General features: G+C 45.7%; 1 protein-coding gene across 1 annotated transcript in view; it reads right to left on the bottom strand.

Annotated features, from left to right (window-relative positions):
* Positions 1 to 12,425, bottom strand: part of SMAD5 (SMAD family member 5) — a 67,579-nt gene extending 55,154 nt beyond the window's left edge. Inside the window, exons 1-4 of the mRNA XM_060093390.1 lie at positions 12,378 to 12,425; positions 11,689 to 11,759; positions 4,928 to 5,035; positions 4,027 to 4,176 (exon numbers count right to left, since the gene is read on the bottom strand). The gene's annotated coding sequence lies outside the window, so the exon portion shown is untranslated. The remainder of the gene's footprint in view (positions 1 to 4,026; positions 4,177 to 4,927; positions 5,036 to 11,688; positions 11,760 to 12,377) is intronic.
* Between the last annotated feature and the right edge of the window lie 9,256 nt (positions 12,426 to 21,681).

Genomic DNA, 21,681 nt, shown 5'->3' with positions numbered 1-21,681 from the left:
ATATGGAGATAATTTTCTGGAAATGTGGGAGTATATATGGAAAAAGAAGAACTGGAATAATTAACTCGGTCTTTCCATATTTTTAAACTTCTATTTTTAAATGTAGGGTAATTGAGGCGAATTGGGTTTGGTTTCCATATATTTAATATAGATCTCAATCCAACCCTTTGCTATAGCTCAGAAGATTCTCCCTAAATGACCAGTACACACCCAGTAGAAGTGGAAGAATGTGGTGATGTTCAGAGGGGTCACCCAGTGTTGAAGTATCAGTGAATGACATCATGGAGATCCATAAAGGGTCCTAGTGGCCACCTAAGAGACCTCTCACTTCCTCACACAGTCATGGCAAGTAGACATCAAAGGAAGAAATGTCTAAGTTTGTGTGACTCCTCTGGACATTGTCCAGGAAACAATAAAGCCACCTTTCCAAGTTCTGAAAATTCTATGCTCTTCAACTGACAAACTAGCCCTACCCCACATCCTTAATATTGGAAACGGTGCAGAAGGCAGAGCTAAACTGAGAAAAGTTCTGAGAAGAGTGAAGTCCCAAAGAAATGATCTGCAAAGACATACCCCATGATCCCAGAGAGAAAAAAAATCATGTTACAATTTTCAAAAGAAACTTCACGTTAGTTTTTAACAGAATGAGCCAAGGTTTTGTGCCAACCAGAGAATACACTAAAATGACTTTATCCAACATTTGACAGGTTTTTTTTCCAGTAAAATTTGAGTGTCCTGTTGTGAAATGATCCCTTAATAGTCCACAGGTCCTTTATTTTCACAACACAGAACTTGAGAATCTTAATGTATCGAAAAAAGGAAAAGTAAAGTAAAAGAGTAACAGCTGTCTCCCCTGGAAGCACAGGAATCTTGGGGCCAGAGACTCCTTGAAGCTTCAGGGATAGACATCAGAGACTCCAGGAGCCCCCCTGGAATGAACGTGCACGTTTCTGTATATATACCTATGTACAAATTTTCTGCAGAAAAGGTCTGTAGCTTTCATCAGATTTTCAAAAGTTTTCCTGACCTCCAAATGTCTACAGATGCCTAAAGGAGTGGTTACTTTACGTGTGGTGTAAATTTAATGTGTCCTTTTTAAGTTATCTTTTCTTCTCCTCTCTTTTTCAGAGCAACATAATTGGGAGATTCCTCTCTAGGGAAGGCTGCTTCATGTAGAGCGTAGGAACCCGCTTTCCCGTCTCCAGGCATCTGCTACATTAAAGAAGGCCTGCTATGGCTGGAATCCAAAACACAAAATTAAAAGGGTTGCATGCACCCAGAGTCATAAAACAAAGAGGCTTTCTAAAGCAAGGCTTGGAGTGAACGCTCATTTCTTCCTGACTTAAACAGCATCTGTTCCTTCTGATGGCAAACACCCTCTGAGTTAACTCAACTGACCTCCCTGGTTCTACATTCTCAGTTTTCATCCTCAGACACATAGTCTCTGATGAGCCAAACCACATGTGCACTCCGCTGCAAATCCAGAGCAGCAGGTGAAAATCTGGAAGTGTTGTGGAACTGGGGAGAGGGGAAGGAGACAGAAACTTCTCGTTCTCCAGGATGCCCTTTAACTAGATAAAATCGTAGTGGTGAGCATTCCAAAGTTAGACCTCCTGGTTTGAACATAGACTCTCTTGCTTACTACGTGTGTGACCTTGAACAAGTTTCTTACCCAATCTGTGCCTTGGTCTTGGCATCTGTAAAATGCGGTAACAGTAAAATTAACTTCATAGAATTATTATTTGGATTAAATGAATAGAGACTTGTTAGGGACTTAGAACAGTGCCTGGCACATAGTAAGCGATATTTAAGCGCTTGTTTTAAAAACATATATTTTCATACAGATGGCCAAAAACACAGGAAAAGAGGCTCAACATCACTGTTATTAGAGAAATGCAAATCAAAACTGCAATGAGGTATCACCTCACACCATTCAGAATAGCCATCATCAAAAAGTCTACAAACAATAAATGCTGGAGAGGGTTTGGAGAAAAGGGAACCCTCTTGCACTGTTCATGGGAATGTAAAATGATACAGCCACTATGGAGAACAGTATGGAGGTTCCTAAAAAAACTAAAAATAGAACCACCATACGACCCAGCAATCCCACTACTGGGTATATACCCAGAGAAAACCGTAATTCAAAAAGACACATGCACCCCAATGTTCACTGCAGCACTATTTAAAATAGCCAGGGGCTTCCCTGGTGGTGCAGTGGTTGAGAGTCTGCCTGCTGATGCAGGGGACACGGGTTCGTGCCCTGGTCCGGGAAGGTCCCACATGCCGTGGAGCAGCTGGGCCTGTGAGCCATGGCCGCTGAGCCTGCTCGTCCGGAGCCTGTGCTCCGCAACGGGAGAGGCCACAACAGTGAGAGGCCCGCATACCGCAAAAAAAAAAAAAAAAAAAAAAACAAATAGCCAGGTCACGGAAGCAACCTAAATGCCCTTAAACCTAAATGCTCTTAACGTCCCCGCTGAGCTACAGTAGTTGTGGATTTTGTCCATACTCTCCAATCCACTTTCTCCTGCTTCCTTTATGGTACCATTTCCTTTCTATTTTAACCACAGGACCAGACACCCTACCCCAGAGGTGGATACATGGCCCAGGAGGGTTACCATAGTTCCCCGCTAACCAGGCCACTGTGATTGGTTCATAGAAGAGCATATGACTCAAGCAAAGGAACAAGTGTCATCTCTTAGACTGATGTATGGATATTGAGAGAGAGGAGCTTTCCTTCTTACTGTCACCCTTGCTAAGCTAAGGGTGACCCTGAGGCTACCAGGGGCCATCTTGCCACCATGTAGAGGGAGTTTGCTTGAAAATGAGGCCAAAAGAGAGAATCAGAGCCAAGATAGAGAGGAGAAGACAAAGCCCTGACAAAGTCCCTTCATCTGGCTGTTTCTGAAGCTCTACAGATCTCCCTTACACTTCCCAATGACATTACCCTATACATTCTGCTTTAGTTTAAGCTAGTTATGTGTCTGCCACTTGTAACGTCTGCCCTTGGCAGTATAACTGGATTTATCAGGTCCAAATGTAACTCCTGATGTTTTTCATTCTTCCTCCCCAACCTGGTCCTTCTCCAATCTTTGCCATATCAATGAATAGCTCTATCCACATAGTTGCTCATACCTGGCAGTTGTCTGCGATAGACTGGATTATTGTTCTAAAACGTCACTCCCTCCTTGTTGTGGAAGGAGTATACACTATACATCCATACCATTTGCCATGTGACTTTGCCATAACTTCCTCTAGAAAAGGTGGCGTATACTTCTTTGCCTCTTTGATGTTGACTTTGGCCATGTTGACTTTGGACAGTAGACATGACATGAACATAAATCTTTAGATGTGCTTGGTAATCTGGCTTGGTCTTTTGTGTTTTTGCCATCTACCATTAGAAGAATAGACCTGAGGTAGGCATTGGTCCAAGGAGGATGAAAATACACAAAGAGCAGAGCTGATCCCAACCCACAGCCTGGAGCCTGGCTCGACAGACCTGCAGCCTGAAGCTCAGCTACCTAAGCTGATTCACAGACCCGTAAGTGGGAAAAAAAAATGTTTGTTATGGTATACAACTGATATTCTGGGGTTGTTTGGTATGCTGTAATAACCAACTAAAACATTCTTTGCTTATCCCTATCTCTCACCCTCATTTATTTATTCATTTGTTAACTCCCTCTTTTAATAATGTGACAGATGTTTATTGAATGCCCATTAGCCATCAAGCATAGTTTTGGTCACCAGGAAAAAAAATTTGGGCACATTAAATGAAACAGACAAAAATCCCGGCTCTCATATAGTAAACAGATAATTTTTAAAAACATGAAAACAAGTAAAATTTGGCATATCACATGTTAATGAGCACTCGGTAGAAAAATAAAACCACGAATGGGAGTTGGGGGCCAGAGTACTGGGATAAGGAAAAACAACGGCTGCTGTTTGGATGGAGTAGTCAGGGTTCAATCAGGTTGTCCTTCTACTTCCAATCCAGCATCAGGCCTCGTCAGTTCTACCTTCAAGCCATACCTTAAATCTGTCCACTTCTTTCCACATCTACCAGCCACCAATAGTCAGGTCCACGTCCTAGTCCAGGTCACTCTCATTTCTCACCTGGACTGTCATCTGCTTCTACTCAGCCTTGCTCCAATCCCTTGATCACCCAACAGATACCACATGCTGAAAATGTAAATGAGGTTATGATAATTCTCAAAGTAAAGCTCTTCAAGGTCTTCCCACTGCATTTAGGATAAACCCTCTACCACGGCCCCACCCCGAGTGATGTAGTCCCTGCCATTGCCAACACTCTCACATGTACCTTGCCCACACTGGCCTTCTTTCTGTTCTTCACACACCACGAGCTACTCCCCAACTTAAGGCTTTATACCTGTGCTTCCCTCTGCTTGTTCTCGCCCTCTACCTTGGTAACTTCTGAAATGCCCTGCCCACCACTCCTCACCTGTCTCACTCCTTCTCACCAACCCAAGTCTCAGGTTAAAGGTCCCTTCCTTACAAAAGCTTTCTCTGCCACTCCACTCCACCTGCCCCTCCACCCCTGTGTACACTTCCAGAGCATCCAGCTCTTTCCCTCATGGGACTCTCTTCTCACATGTCATGACTTGATCAAAGTTCATGTTCCCCACTGGAGTTAAGCTCCGCTTCACAACTGAATCCTCAACACTTAGGTCGGGGCCTGGAGTGCCATAGGCCCTCAATAAACAGTCATTGGATTTTCTCCTTCAATTTTGGTTTTACATTTACTCCTAGTAAAATCACTTTGTTTGCATTTAACTTTTTAAAATTTCCTAATCAAATTTTAATATGTAATAGGGTATCATTCCCCCCACCTCCCAAGCAAAATCTCAGCCCTTAGATTTAGGTTTCATTCATGTATTTATTCATTCAACTTAAATACTTATGTAGTACCTACTATGTCTCTGGCACTGGGCCAAGTACTGGGACTACAAAGGTCTGCCCTGATGAAGTGAAGTTCATAGTCTCCAGGGGGAATGTTTGGTTGTCTTCTATCTTCAAGATCCTTGAACATTTGATGGAAAAATCAGAAACTAGAAAATCAAAATCTGTCATTTCAAAGCCGTAAGCCCAAGTATTTACAATGGAGGAGATTTTTCATACTTTGAGGATCTCTTCTTTTGTAAAAAGCTCCCCACATATCACAGACCATTCAATCAGGAAAATGAAAAACAAAGACCCTTTTCTGAAATGGAATTTTTAGTGCTAAAGGGTTAAACTATTCAGTTTGATCATTTGAAAGGCTGTTACAGAGTTGCATCCCTCTAGACTACATCCCCTGAAATGTTTCATTGCTAAGTATGGATTTTTTAAAAAATACTTTAAAGTTTTAAAAAAATATTGCATGTTTTTTAGAAAAATTCAAATTATAGAGAAAAGACAAAAAAAGTAAAAGTTACTTGAAATCACACAAACAGAAATAATCATGATTAATCAGTTGACAGAAAATCTTGCCAGACATCTCTTCATGTGTACAATAAGTTAGTATTGATCAAACACATACTTTATGCTAAGTACAGAACAGTGTGCTTTATATATTTTATTAAATACCACAGAAAATTTACAATGTAGTTACTATTGCTAACACCGTCATCCTCCTTTTTCTCAATGAAGTAACTAAGGCACAAGCCATTAAGTAACTAGCTGTTGTGAATGCACATCTTTCTACAGCCTGCTTGGGGTTATAACTCCCAGAAATGTTTCTGACTCCACCTCGGCAGAGGGTGTCTTTTTTAAGCACTGATGTTTGCAAAAATGCTTTGTTGATCATTGAAAGATATAACAGAATCTGGCTGAAATATTCTGTACCTAGGCCCCTATCCTCACTCTGTGCATTTTATAAAATCTTGCACTCTCTGCTTTCCACGACCCTGTGTCTTCTGACTCCTCCCACTATGCCCCTGTACCACCCGCCTTTCCCGTCACTAAGCTGGTCTCTGCTGTCCCCACTCCCTCCAACATGCCATCACATTCCCATCAACACACTCCTGCTTTCACAGTAACCTCTGTAGGGAATGGCCCCTCCAACACCCTGTCCTACCTTTCCTTCCCAGGCCAACTTAATTGCTTCCTTCAGGAGGCCTGCTTGGTCCTCCTGATCTCTCACCGATCTTCATGTGATTCTTTTTTTTTTTTTTAACATCTTTATTGGAGTATAATTGCTTTGCAATGTTGTGTTAGTTTCTGCTGTATAACAAAGCGAATCAGCTATATATATACATATATCCCCATATCTCCTCCCTCTGGCATCTCCCTCCCACCCTCCCTATCCCAAAGACGCAGACATAGAGAATGGACTTCATGTGATTCTTGACCCTATGAGAGGTGCATAAGAAGGAAGAGATATACAATGTAGAGATGGTGGGAGGTGAGAGGTTTCACAGCCACTTTACAATAAGGAAATGGAGACTCAGAGAAGTGAAGTCAATGTCTGAGTTCAGACAGATTGTTCGTAATGATACTAGAATTCAAATCCAGGCGTGTCTGACACCCAAACTCCTGCTCTAACTACTACGCACGCTGCCTGCTCTCTTGACTCACCAGCATTGAAGTATTCTTAACTTTTGCACTGCAACAAAATGGTTCCTGTGACTCATGATAATAGTCAGGGAACCACAATATACTCTCTGAACTGAGCTGGAAAACAATCTCAGTTACTAAATAAAAGAATGAATGGGGCCTCCCTGGTGGCGCAGTGGTTGAGAGTCCGCCTGCCGATGCAGGGGATACGGGTTCGTGCCCCGGTCTGGGAGGATCCCATATGCCGCGGAGCGGCTGGGCCCGTGAGCCATGGCCGCTGGGCCTGCGCATCCGGAGCCTGTGCTCCGCAACGGGAGAGGCCACAACAGTGAGAGGCCCGCATACCGCAAAAAGAAAAAAAAAAAAAAAAAAAAAAAAGAATGAATGAACAAATAAATAAACGTGTGGATGAACACAAATGCAATTTCTAAACTGAATGTGTGTCATTTGGTGATGGTGAAGTCACACAGAGCAAGTGGGCCGTAAAACTCTGTGTTTATTCTAACAGTCAGGTAAGGGCCCTGAAGGAACAAGCTCAAAAGGCCCTGACTGAATGGAGTTACTGTTCCAACATGTTTATCTTGAAGTGTAGTGAAACCTATTAATTCTATTTGTATAGTGACTAATGCCTCTGTGGATGTATCGTTTACAATATGGTGGCATTACTAATGTGCCACATTAAAGGTGATTTGAACTGATGAATCAAATCAGTTAAGCTCCTCTAAGCCAACTCTGGCTACCCGAAGTCATGCGGTGTAATGTTTCCATTGCACAGAGGCACTGTGCTAAGCGGTGCAGGGGGGTTGATCTCATCTGTGTTGCTTCCACAAACCTGTTTTGGTAAGAGTGTTATCGCACTGTGTGCTAAAAACCAGAGTTCAAACGATTTAAAAATGAGGTAAGAAGTCAACAAAGTCGCCTGCCTTGAATGTGTCATGGATGGAGTAGTGGGAGCCCCCTGCCAGGTCATTCTGCCAAAAATGCAATGTCTGAGCTCCAATGTGGTCCTGCCTATGATGCCTCTGGGGTCTGAGCAAAAACCATCTGGGAATGCTTCCGGTTTTCAGGACCACAGGAAAGGAGTCCACTTGTCATACAGGTTAAAATATTTATCTCCTTTGCTTATGATTTCTGGATGAGTTTCTATTGTATGCTAGGCACTATAATGGTAAGGAAAAGGTCCCAAACATTCCTCTATTTTTTTCATGAAAAATAAGGCTATTTGGAGATAAAGATATCAGTGGAAAAGAATACTCGCCTCTCTCCTTGACCCTCCTTCCCTATCTCTTCCTTCGGTCAGTTGTCTCTTCTGATCTCTGGCTTCAGGATTGAAACCTACTTTCTGGTCCATTTATTCACTCAACAAACAGTTGTGGAGGGCTCGCTATGTACCAGGCCTTGGGCCAGACGCTGGGAATTCCTTAGAGAGCAAAACCAGGCAGGGCCCCTGCTCACATGGACCGCAAACAAGCCAGGACAACAGGCGTACATGGCTTCCTTTCCAGTCTGCCTAAGATGGACCCAAAACACTCTTTTATTCTTCTGATCAGCACTGCCTGAGCTAAACTTTTTTATTTTTTATTTTTTTTTATTTTTGGCTGCATTGGGTCTTTGTTGATGCATGCAGGCTTTCTCTAGCTGGAGCAAGTGGGGGCTTCTCTTCGTTGCGGTGCACGGGCTTCTCATTGCAGTGGCTTCTCTTGCTGCGGAGCATGGACCCCAGGCACGTGGGCTTCAGTAGTTGAAGCACGCGGGCTCAGTAGTTGTGGCTTGTGGACTCTAGAGCACAGGCTCAGTAGTTGTGGCTTGTGGGCTCAGTTGCTCTGCAGCATGTGGGATCTTCCTGGACCAGGGATCGAACCCATGTCCCCCTGCACTGGCAGGCGGATTCTTAACCACTGTGCCACCAGGGAAGTCCCGCCTGAGCTAAACTTTTAAACTGCAACTTTTTTTCCTCCCTCTACACATCTCATCATCACACATCTGGAGTTCATTTTTTAGGTCTACAAGCAACCTCATGGACATAGATACACTCACATCTTGCTTGCTTTTTTGGTTTTTGTAACATTGACATAACCGCAAACAAATTGGAGTAACTAAGGCACCCAGATACCCAGGCACCCACACCTGCATTGACTCCTGAAAGCTTCAGCACCTGGGGAGCTGGCGATTACCACTGACTCACAAACAGGCCATGTCTTCACTGGGCTGTGATATGTCATGTTAAGGACCCCGACAGTTCTGGAACTACTAGGATGCCATGAACAATTGGAGCAGCAGGCTAACGTGCCACAGCTATGTGAGCATATCAGGAAGAAAAGAGACTAGACACAGGTCTTTGTACTGCGTGGTCCCTAGCTGCTTGCTGTAGAGACTCCTAACAGCCTTAAGAATTAACTAAAGAAGTCCTTTTTTTTTTCTACTCAGCACACTATGAGGACAAACACACAGAGAAACCCATTCCTCATCCTCATACTAGGATTGTTCTTACTCCTTAAAATGGAAAGGAAGGGATGGACATGAATCACCAGTGGTAAAGGAGGCATATTGCAAGGCTATGGGGCAGCACAGTGTGGCAGGGGATGTGGTTTCCTCAGCCACAGAGTCACTCTGTTCCCAGGGCTACCAAGGCTGGGTTATCCAGCAGTCTTCTAGATCAATAGCTCAGGGCATGGCTGGGGATTGAGCCAGCCCTAGAGTGACCCTCCTTTACTTTTTTCACTTTTCCAGAATTCCTGGTAGTTAGACTTCTCAAGAGAAACTCCAAAGTCTGCCATCACCCAAAATGAATTCTACTGGGTAGAATTTCATGCCAATCCTCTTCAAAAAGTATTGGCTTCTCCGCATCCAGAGCATTTGCCATTTGGCAGGGGCATCAGACCTCATCTGGGCAACCGTAGCCAGAGCTATAAGGCTGCTTCCACTCAAACCACAGGGCACAAGTCACAACGACCTCTCCAGGAATGAAGTGGCTCAGGCCACTTTCCTGACAAGGTTGCTGTGGGCATGGCAGACACCCTGGGCTCCCTGGACTCTACCACTGCCAACCCAGCACACAAAGTGAGCGCCAGGGGATCTGCTTGGTACAGACAGCTTCCTCCATAAAAGACATTCATTGATCCATTTATCCATCCAAGCATTCATCAGACTTTTACTGATAGCCTACTATGCAACAGGCTTTGTGACAGATGCCACAGACAGTGACCAAAAACAGACCAGTCCCTGCCCACACAGATTGTATGAACTAGTAGGAGAGACAGGTATCGATCAAATAACCATGCTTTATAAAAAGGAACAAGGACCAAGGAGCACACAGAACCAGGGGGCAGGGAAGACTGCTCTCACAAAATGGTGCTTGAGCTGAGATCTGAAGGATGAACAAGAGGCAGTTAAGGGAGGGTGAAGGTCGGGTGGGGATGAGTCAGGGGAAAGCCTTCTAGGCAGAGGAGGGAACAGTGTGTGTGTGAAGACCCCACGGACAGAAGGAGCGTGGTGGTAACAGTGAGAAACTGAGAGAAGACCAACGTTGGACACAGAAAGCCAGTGGGGCTAGGCCTGGAGAGGTGGGCAGGACAACCCAGGGCTTTGTAGGCCGTGGCTGGCATGCGGCATTATCCTAACGTGCTCCACATGTCAGAGCTGCGCCTTAGGTGGTTGCCTTCCCCGAGAAGAGACAGGGCTACTGGGGGGAAGGAGAAGGGAAGATGGGGTTACTCGAAGGACAAGCTCTCTACCAACATTTCAGGACTGTGACTTCTGTCCCACCTGTGGCTTCTATCCAAGGCCAGCCCAGACCCACCCCAGCTGGCACTCCTGGGGCTTTGTACCACCTTCCTGTTGTGGCTCCATAACTGTATGGACTGTGTCTTACCCCCCTGCACACCTACTGATGGGAAGGGCAGGAGTGAGATGGAACATTGGAGAGCTGGGAAAGTATGTCTGGGGCAAACGGGCCCCATGGACGACTGAGCCCCACGTGCTGCTTTCACCCTTCCAGGAGGCGTTAAATGTCACTTCCTCCCAAGGTGCGGGGGGAACTCCTCCATGACTCCTAGATGACAAGACATCCAGGAGCGCCTGTGGGAAGACTTACTGCACCTGGACTTATTTCTGTGGTGTAGGGAAGGGGTAGGGACACATCTGTCCAATTCTTTGCTGTGATGCCTGGTATATAGTGGTACATTGCAAACCCACAGTAAATGTTTGTTAATTGAATCCTAATGCAAAACATACAAAAGGCAATTTTTTCTCTTATTACCTTGAGGGAAAAATGTGGGAGGAACGCCCCAAATTGACAGGGAAAACAATTTCATTTCTTATCCTCTGGGTTGGGGCAGGGTAAGTTCATTATAAATTGAAATGGGTTTGCAGCAACGTGGATGGACCTAGAGATTATCATACAAAGTCAGTCAGAAAGAGAAAGACAAATACCATATAATTGCACTTATATGTGGAATCTAAAATACGACACAAATGAACATATCAACGAAACAGAAACAAACAGACATAGAGAACAGACTTGTGGTTGCCAAGGGGGAGGGGGGCGGGAGAGGGAAGCATTGGCAGTTTGGGATGAGCAGATGCAAACTATTATATATAGGATGGATAAACAACAAGGTCCTACTGTGTAGCATGGGGAACTATGTTCAATACCCTGTGAAAAAGCATAATGGAAAATGATATGAAAAAGAATATTATATACATATAACTGAATCACTTTGCTGTACGGCAGAAATTAACACAACATTGTAAATCAACTATACTTCAATAAAATTGTTTAAAAAATTTTAATGGATAGACAAGTCTTAGACTAAGCCAGGGCTCTTGTAGACTTTGCTCTCATTCCCTTATGAGACATCATTTTTTTGTTTGTTTGCTTGTTTATTTGAATTGCAGAGACCTCATTTATTTTGCCCTGGTCAGCATACCAGCAAAGGTTGGAGCCCAGACAAGTTTCTACTGTAGAGGCTGGTCTCTTGACCCCTGTGTGTGTGTAGGAGTGTACTTTCCTCTCAGAGTGACCTAGGAAGGCCCTAGGTCTGGCTGGCTGGTCAGGAGTCAGCAGACTGGTTCAAGGCCATAGGGTGAATTCTGTAGACTTTTCCCTTATGAAAACATTGGAAATAGCACTTCACTCACCTCTCAACCTGGAGGAAAATTCTTGCCGCAGTGAAATGATGGTAGAGAGGAAGGGCCCCTATGTGATGGCACTGTCCCCAAAGAGAAAAGAAAGGTGCTCATTCACTCACTCTTTCCCTGCAGCCAGGACTTGGGCACTGGACCCAGGATGAGACTAGGTCACCCTTGCCCACTCTGGCCTGGGGAAAGGGACTCGGGTGCCTGCCTGCCCACTGGCACACAGCTTATCTGGAGGCCCGGGCTCTCCCTGGCCCTCTGCAGGGTGGACCCCATGCTATGTGCAGAACTTTGGGTCCTTTTGCCCATGGACATCTTTCTGGTGAGAGGACCCTTCATCCATTCTAAGGGTTTGTGATCGCCAAGAGGCTAAGAATCTCTTATCTTTATAAAAGGGATTCTTTATATTTTATTTCATCTTCCAGAAACCCAGATGACCGTGGCTTCATTCTGGTCTGACTGTCTCAGACCATCTCCTCATAAGGAGAGCCGGCCCATGGTGGCCCACCGAATCCATGAATGAAGCTTCCTATGGGGCTGGAAGGCGGTCTGCCTGGGAGATACCTGCTCCTTCGAAGCAGAACTCACAGAGAGGTGCTTTCTAGCCCCAGGCCAGGCCTTCTACCTGTGCCACTCCTCAGGCCAAACAGCTCCAAGATTCCAGTTCTAGGAAGGCATCTTCAGATACTCACAGCACCTTTGCTTTCCCAGGTGGCACTCTGGATCTGATGGACGGCTGGCTACCGAGGAAGAGGCAGAGAGAAAGGGGCAGGATGTGGGTGGGTAGTGGAGGCCCAGGGGCCCTGAGAGAGTCCTTCCCATTCCCCTCTCATTACTCATAGCCTGGGGGGGATCAGGTCAGAGGAGCCTTGGAGTTTGGTCTGGGACAAAGGAAATAACATGGTGGAGTGAAGCACTGGGCCAGGAAGAAGCATGTGAGGGGAGTGGTGGTGGGGGGCTTGGGGCTCATGAGGTGACCATGAGGGCTCTGTGCAGCTCAGAGGAGGCTGGAGGTTGGGCGCAGGTGGTATCAGGAAGGGGCTGTGGAGCGTCAACCAGAGGGAAAGGAGCCAGGGTCTGCGAGGGCGAGAGGAAAGTTGGCAGAGAGAACCCCTGAGGCTTGGAGCGGGGAGCTTTTTGGGTTCAAGAGGAAAAGGGACTGGGCATCTGAGTCCAAGGGCAACAGCCTACGTTTCCTGAGGAAGGAAGAAGGCCCAGGGGTCCGGACAAGGAGTGCGTGGCCTTGAACCGGACCGTCTGGCATTTCAGCTTCCTGTCCAGTAAAAAGGATGAAAATTAAAACTAGACAGTCAAGTGTATATTTTTACCGTATTTACTATATATAGATCCTCTCATGGAGATTTCTCATTGTTTCTTAATTAGCAGGCACCTGAGTCAATTCAACTCTTAGTTTCTCTCTCAGTAAAGGATTGAATAGTAAAAGGAGGGATCCAGCCCTGCGAGGAATCCTTTGGTCTTGACCAGTTCACCCTCCATCTGCTTCCAAGAAAGATATTCAAGGGCTGTGTGTGTCTGTGTGTGTAGAGGGGCTCGTGGTGCTGGTAGTCAAGTGTATCTCCATAAAAATAACTTCTTTTCTCTCTCACTGGCCCCCTTCTCACCCCTGTCCACCCCTCTCCATCTTCCCTGCTGCCCCCCTGGCTTATGACGCCCCTCCACCCTTGTCCACTTCTACTCACCTCTCAGAGCCCAGCATCACTTCATTAAGAGAGCCCTTCCCGATCCCCGGACTAGAGGGGTTCCTTCGTTTTAGGTTCCCATAGAACCTGTTTCATCTTTCAGAGCACATATGTCCCTTTGCTATTATATACTCAGGATGCTGACTGAAGGTCAGTTCCCAGAACTGATGATCCCCAGTGTACGGTCAGAGTTTTCTAGACCAGCTCATCTGGAACCCAAATTTTAAGAATTAGAGGGTCATGAGGGGAAACACAAAAGTTTTTCTGGGGCCTCTGGGAGGAAGGGAAGAAGGAAAGAGCCGCTGTGCTGAGTTCCCAGCCTGCGGGATGGATCAGGTCCTAAGGAAGCCTCTCCTTCCCATCTGGCTCAGACCCAGATCTGCTCCTGAGAGGGAGCAGGCTCTGACCATAGCCTCCCTACATGCCAGCTCCGTGGGAGGAAAAAGGAGGGGGTTGTCCCTGCATCTGCGCCGGACCTCTGATCTGAAGCTGGTTGGCGTTTGCTGCCCTCAATGGGGGAACAGATCCTTGAGCTGCCTGTGCTCCAGGTCCAGCAAAACTTGACCTTTCCTACCAAAGATCCCACAGAAGAGCCTGAATCAAACCACCTCTCTGGATCCTTGACACTGCACTCCAACCTAGCCGAATACCCAAAGGCTGGACATGTAGCCTCAGCCCCTTAGATTTATTTACCCTCAGGTTTGTTGATGTGCATTTCCTTAATCATCTTTACTGGGGTTTTTAAAATTCAAAAGTAATATATCTTCATCTTGAAGAAGTTAAGCATTATAGAAGTAAATAATAAAGTGCAAAGCTCCTGTATGTTCCTGCCCTCCCCCATCAAGGTAACAACTGTTAATAGTTCCACAGCTATTCATCCAGACCTTGTCTCCAAGCATATACCAACAAAGGGGATTTCACTACATTTAACATTTTGCAATCTACCTTTTCTACTTAATACATATTTGGAACCTTTCCGTGCCTTTCTAGTCTGTATACTAAATTACCTCAATATTTTATTTTATTTTATTTATTTAGTATTTTTTTTGCGGTACTCAGGCCTCTCACTGTTGTGGCCCCTCCCATTGCGGAGCACAGGCCCTGGACGCGCAGGCTCAGCGGCCATGGTTCACGGGCCCAGCCGCTCCGTGGCATGTGGGATCCTCCCGGACCGGGGCACAAACCCGTGTCCCCTGCATCGGCAGGTGGACTCTCAACCACTGCGCCACCAGGGAAGCCCTCACCTCAATATTTTAAACAGCCCGTATAAATGGATTTTGCATGATCTCTCTCTTTTCTGTGATTCCAAACATGGCATTGGGATGGGCACTTGGGCTGTTTCTGATTCCTTTCCTTTACTGGCCTGCTGCAGTCAACAGGTTTGTGCCTCTTCCTCTGTGCATGCATGTGCTTGTTTCTCAACAAGACAGATTTCTCAAAATAAAAGCTGGGTTAAAGGGTAGGTGCATCTTTAGTTTTGAAATACTGCCAAATTGTGCTCTCAGAAGGCTGTGGCAGTTTTCACTCCTACTAGCAGTGTGTGAATTACTCAGCTGTGCTTTAATGTTATCCTTGGCTTTACTGGGGGATGTGCTAAAACACAACTATATGGACCCCATTCCTACCCTTGCCATGGGATTTCTGCTCAGCACAATATGGGCGACATCACTCAGCACCTGCCAGGAAGTCCCACTTGAGGCTGCACACGAGTAATGAGAAGGTCCTAGGAAACTTCTGAGAAACGCTCAGAGATAGATACAGGCAGAATGGAGGTGGACAGATAGATAGCTGGGGAGACCCCTGTGTCCTCTCTCTTATCCAAGGAGCTTAACCACTTTTTCTTGTTGGATGTTCTGCATTCCCCCTCCAGGGCACACATACATATACACATACAGACACACACTCACACACACACACACTCACACACACACAGAGTCACTTTTCCCAGTTTCCTATGCCCTGGACTCCATCAATTATCCAGATAAACAGTCCAAGACTCAATGTAGATTCCGTTATATCCCTGCTTGGCCCTGCATGTAGACAAGTGTGTAGTGAGCCTGCAATGCAGTGTGATTGTCAGGTTCTGGAAAGAAATGGCATCTTGACTGGTTAGATCTCAGCTGCATTGTGAACCATGGTGTCTTTAAAATCCTCCACTGCCCTGTCTGTTCGGCCTACCCCTCTTTGTAGGATACAGGACTGCTGCGGGAAGACCGGGCATTTGAGCCACATGACCAGAAATGATTAAAAAAAGAAGCAAAGTACAAGCCCAAACTGGGCCTCTGGCCATAAGCTTGGCTTAGTCACTATAAGACAAGGCAGGGCTTCCCTGATGGTGCAGTGGTTGAGAGTCCACCTGCTGATGCAGGGGACACAGGTTCGTGACCTGGTCTGGGAAGATCCCACGTGCCGCAGAGCAGCTGGGCCCCTGAGCCATGGCCGCTGAGCCTGTGCGTCTGGAGCCTGTGCTCCGCAACGGGAGAGGCCACAACAGTGAGAGGCCCACATACCGCAAAAAAAAAAAAAAAAAAAAAAAAGACAAGGGAGCTCTGAAAATAATAACTCACATACAATATTAACATTGATTCAGTACCATTCCAAATACATTTAATATATGTTTTATATTTATATTATATATATATACAACTAAATTTAATCCTTTCATCAATCTTAGGTGTTATGAATTATTTTTTGAGTCTAACCTGAGTGAAACAGTCAGTCTGATCCCTCAGCTCACCCTGCTAAGCTCTCCTGTTTGCACATCATGTCTCTCATTTTATAGAGCATTCCAAGTTTCAAATATATCATCTCATTTGATGTCCAAACAAAGCAATGCTGGGAGTCTGGGAGGACACGTATTAACGGGCTTATTTGGTAGCTGGGGAAGCTGAGGCCCGGAGATGCACCCAAAGAAATCCATAAAGTAAGTCCCTTGACTTTGGGGTTTCTCACATGACACCCCAGTTGACTGTCTGTCTTTAGTTCTCACATATTTCCTCAAAGCACAGGGTATTCTCAGGACTTGAATCCCTGGGCACTCAGCCATCACAGGTAGCTCCCAGCCAGGTGACAAGATCTGTAGATAAGCCTGGTCCCTGCTGGCAGCCTGGTATTCCTAGGGCAATTATTTTCAGAAGCCGTTGACATCTTGGTTGACTAGAAAGCCCAGCTGTCACCCGCTGCCCAGGAACTGAACTGCTCATTGGCGCATGGTTTTATGAGTGCCAGCTGTTTTTTCTCATTACCACTTTCAATTAACTCATTGTTGTGGGCCCAAAGCTAACAGGAACCCCTTGGGATTCGTTTACATTAATGTTGGGGCCCTGGTTTCTTTCTTTCACTTTTTTTAGAAGAAAATTTCAGGTTTTGTGAACAATTAGAAACACTAGGATAGAGTCCCTGGTCGTGGGCCCAGGACAGAAGGGATACACGTTTCCCACAGTGATGCTGTCAGGTGGCCCTGGCCACCTAGACAAGGTAAACACATCCTTCAGGGCCCAGATCAGTCCTTGTTGGAGGCAGCTGAGGCTGCAGGACAAAGACGCAGGTGAGTGAGGAGACAGAGTACTATGGGGCTTTTGCTGAGGAAACACCTGGCTGTCCTGGGGGGACCCAAGACCTCAGGGCCACATGCACCATCTCCCTTATGGAAGGAAGAGGTCTGGAAGAGAACTAAAATGTATTGAACGTCTACTACATATTAAGTGTGATTGCCCACATTTCACATAATCCCTGGGCAACTATATCAAATAAGAACTATCATTTCACTTTTATAGGTGAGGAAACTAAGGCACAGAGAGGGCAGACCTGACCGGAGTTGCACACCCAGGGCTGGAGGAAAGAAGATGTACACCAGGGAACACAGCTGTCTGTGGGAAAGGGGAGTCGGGGCACAGGACTGTGTACAACTGAGTGAAATTCCTTAAAATCCCATTTGAAAGGCTTCCTGTGATCACCACTTGCTTTTCATGGATTTCTTTGGGAAACACTTGATCCTTGTGGCCTGTAGATAGTCCAAGCATGCTAACTTGAAAACCAGAGTCTTTTCTGGGTATATTTCCTTTTATGTTTAAACAAAGGCTTCTGCGTCTCCTCCCCCTCAAGGTGTTTATTGAGTGGCTGGAAGCCCCATCACAGCTGCTGCTGCTGCGTGGCGGAGGTTGTCTAGGTCAGGGTGACCCCTGAGAAGGAGACCCAGACCACCAAGAGCAGGAGGACAGGGGGCAGAGGCAGTAGGCAGGCCAAGCCCAGACCTTTGACTGTCAGTCTGCTTTACCAGAAACATCTCAGGGGAGGTATAAGTAGAGCCTAGAGTGAGCCTTTGAGTTGCCATCAACCCAGGGACCTGGGGCAAGTCCTTCCTAACCAGGCAGAGCCTCAGGTTCTCCACCTGCAAGGGGAAGGAACTGGCTGGGCTGCTCCCTAAGGCCTCTCTCAGTTCCAAAATCCTCTGCTTTGTGTCAAAGAAGATCTGGGGCTCTCGTTATTCCAGAAGTTGACAAAGTTGCCTTACCTATTATTTTTTCACACCTGAACACTTCGATGATAACAGAATTTGCATTGATCTTCACTTGTGTGTTATTTTAAGTTGCGACTTCACTTAATTACCTCTGTCTTTGATCAAGGCCACCTATTGTTCATGGGATCTGAATTTAATGATGGACCAGATGAATCCAAGAGCTGACGCTACCCACCCCCACCTCCTCCGACATGACATCCAGCAACACTCACTTCCTGAACTGGGTATATAAATACTCAGCACATTTGCAGGACTTTGCAAGCTACCTTTTGTTTCTCCTCCGGAGGGTGTTCATGTGTATGAGCCAAAGGAGATGGGGCGTGAAGAAGCTGAAAGATCTAAAGGGGAGAAAAGGCCGGAAGTTTACAGGGAAGACGGCTAATCCTTGCCAATGGGGTGAAAAAGTCAGACATCTGGTTGCTGGTTGTGTTTCCTGCTAAAATTCAGGGCAAAAGTTCCCCTACGAGGTTGAGCCTGGGAGAGAGGAGAAGAAAGAGAGTAGGAGGGGAGATGTGAGACAGAAATCCTGCAGCCGGGGGAGGGGGGAAGGGACGGGCAAAAACAACTGTTCTGGTATTCTTTGAGCTCAAATCTTCTTCCAAGAGTGGGATGGAAATTTGGCAAAACATTCAAAGCACTCCGGCTTCCGGGGAGTGAGCGGTATCTAAGAGGCCCTCACAGGTCTGCCCTTGGCTCATTGCCATGTTTGCAGGAGGAGCCCTACGGCTCTGATCCAAAGTCCTGCCGGATAACAGATGCTGGGAGTTAACCTGGGATTCTTCGTTAACAGTGCAAATTAGCAAGAAGGAAAATAAACAGATACTCGGATGCTCTATGTGTGCTCCCGACTGCAATAATCCCTTACATCACAACAGCACTTTGTCCGTTTTCAAAGGATAATGTCCTACACGTGACTCCCATCATCCCATCTCGGTGAGGGATGAGGGTCAGGCCTGGGATATGAATCTCCATTTCACGGAAGAAGAAACAGGCTCAGAAAAGAGAAGGAATTCGGCCTTGATTAGGCTTCCAGGCCCAGACTTGTCCTTGTCCCTACAATGCCCAACCTCATAAGTCACCAGGAACTGTGAAGAGGCCTGAGCCCCATGTGTGGGCACATGGGGAACTTTCTGTCCAAGGTGCCGTTTCTGGGCCACAAGGTGTAGAACCAATTCTTTGAGAGCTTTCCGAAGCATTTGCTAGTGATGCTGGTCCAGTGCCTATTTGTGTCACAACCAACCAACCCGACTTGAAATTCCATTTTCCCTGAAATGAACTGTAGTCGATAGCCCTTCATTTATGTTAACAATGGATGAATTGCTACTACACAATTTTTTCAACTTTCTATGCATCTGAACATTTTCATAATATGATATCAGGGGAAATAATTTTTATTCTATGTTTGAACCTTCAAATAAAAGTGATGAGTTGGGGCTTCCCTGGTAGCGCAGTGGTTAAGAATCCGCCTGCCAATGCAAGGGACACGGGTTCAAGCCCTGGCCCGGGAAGATCCCACATGCCACGGAGCAACTAAGCCCATGCGCCACAACTACTGAGCCTGAGCTCTAGAGCCTGCAAGCCACAACTACTGAGCCCACGTGCCACAACTACTGAAGCCTGCGCGCCTAGAGCCCGTGCACCGCAACAAGAGAAGGCAGGACAGTGAGAAGCCCGTGCACCACAACGAAGACCCAACACAGCCATAAATAAATAAATAAATACATACATACATAAATAAAAGTGATGAGTTCGCCTGCCTTCCTTCCCTTCTTCCATTCATCATTCGACACATATTTACTGAACACTGTGCCCAGTGCTGGGGATACAGCAGTGAACCCAACAGTCATGAACTTTGACTTCATGATGAAGACTGACAATACATGAATTAACACATTTGAAAATATAATGCTACTTCTTCATAAGTGCCTAGAAGGAAAGTGTTAGGGTAGAGAAAAGTTAATAGGAGGACCGGTATTCAGATGGGGAAGTAGGCCAGGAGAGAAAGCATGAGGAGCGAAGTTCTGAGGACAGGCAAGCTTGTCAGGGGGCCTAGGGGCTCGAGAGGAAAACCAGTGTGGCCTGAGCTCCTGGGAGACTCTGAAAGAGGCTGCTAAGCCAAGAAGCACATTCAGCAACACAGCTTGGAGGATGCTTCTACCGTGAACCTCAGTTTTATCCCCTATAAAGTTGGAGAGTGATACCAAAATCACTGGATATTTGAGAGAACGATCAGGTTCTAGCCCAATAAAATGGAAATCCTAACCTGAGGTATGCAAACCTCCCTCTATCATGTTACCAGATTCGCTTCATCGTAATGTCTCACTGGTCTTCATTAGCAGTGACTGGAGCATTTTGCTTTGAATTTCTCCTATCATTAAAGTGTTAAACGATCCGTAAACACGTGAGAGGTGGCACTGCCGAAGGACACTGCAGAGCTTCAGTCCAGGGTCACCTTCCAATTTACTGTTGGTGAGCTTTCCAGTGCTAATGGTAGGGGTCCAGCTCACATAATAGACAAGGCTGGCTTTTGTATGTAGGAAGAAATTTCTTCCTTTTCTCATCTCACTCTCTGCCACCGTATTTCGGAGACATTTTGAAAACTTAAGGGATGAAGTATGGACAAAGCATTTTATCAACTGTAAAGCGGCGTTTCTCAGCTGTGTGTCTCCTGGATCCCCCTTTCCCCTTTCTCACTCCTTTCAGAATCACAAAACCTTGGGTGCTTGGTATTACAAATATATGAGTACTTTTTTGTTTTCCAAGAATTAAATTATACTTTATAGCATGTGCTAGAGTTTGTAAAACCCTTTGATGAAACTTATTGGAAGGCCTGATAACCCTGGCTGTCTTGTTCACTGCTGTGTGTGCAACACCTAGAAATGTGCCTGGCCCATAGGAAGCAATCAGTAACTATGAGTTTGGTGAGTTAATTAATGAATCACATTTTATAGGTGGGGCAACAGAGGCTTAGTAAGATTCACTGACTTTTCCAAGTTCATGCAATTGCTAAATAGTAGGGCCAGGACTAGAAATCAGTTCCTCAGAAGTCTCATTTAGGCTTTTTCCTGGGATACTACCCCTATTTTTATGGTATAATCATAAACTCAGAAATAATATGAAATATATTATGTATTTGAAATAGCTGAAATGGCTATCCTAGTAGCTTACTCTTACAATAATTTTGAATTTTTGTTTTCTAAACAATGGGGATTATAAATTATACCTAGTGTGGGAAGGAGCAGTAGGCGGAAAGCCATAGGCTCCCATCAAGAGGCAGAAAGACTGCGAATCAGGCTGGAGCCTGGAGGGCTTGGCTGGCTGGCACCAGTTAGTATACGGGCAACCTGTGCCACGCACGGTCACAGCTGTAGATGAGAGCAGTCCTGCCTCACAGCATTTGATGAAGCCTCCAAGAAAATTCAGAATCAGAAAGGACATGCCACAAACTCTAAGAGTGTTTATCTAGAGAATAGGAGCAGACCCAGCAGACTTCCAATTTCGACTTTACACACTCCTGCATTGCTTATATTTGTACAGTGAAGTATATTAAGCACAAGAGCCCAACAAAATCAAAAGCCTTCACTATATTTCGTATGTTCCATTGAAAAAGCCTGGAAAACAATGTACTTCAGTTTAGCATGTTTCCATAAAATATAACTAAGTTATGAAGAAAAATAATGAAAATAGAAAGGAAAGGCTCATTTTCAGTGCTGCTATGAAATAATAATGCCTAACGTGTACTGAAAGCCTATGACAAACCAGGCTCGATGCTAAGCA

The sequence above is a fragment of the Mesoplodon densirostris genome, chromosome 3 (genome assembly GCF_025265405.1).
Source record: "Mesoplodon densirostris isolate mMesDen1 chromosome 3, mMesDen1 primary haplotype, whole genome shotgun sequence".
NCBI lineage: Eukaryota > Metazoa > Chordata > Mammalia > Artiodactyla > Ziphiidae > Mesoplodon > Mesoplodon densirostris.
Note: the sequence above shows the minus strand (reverse complement) of the source record. Positions and strands in the feature narration are given on the sequence as shown.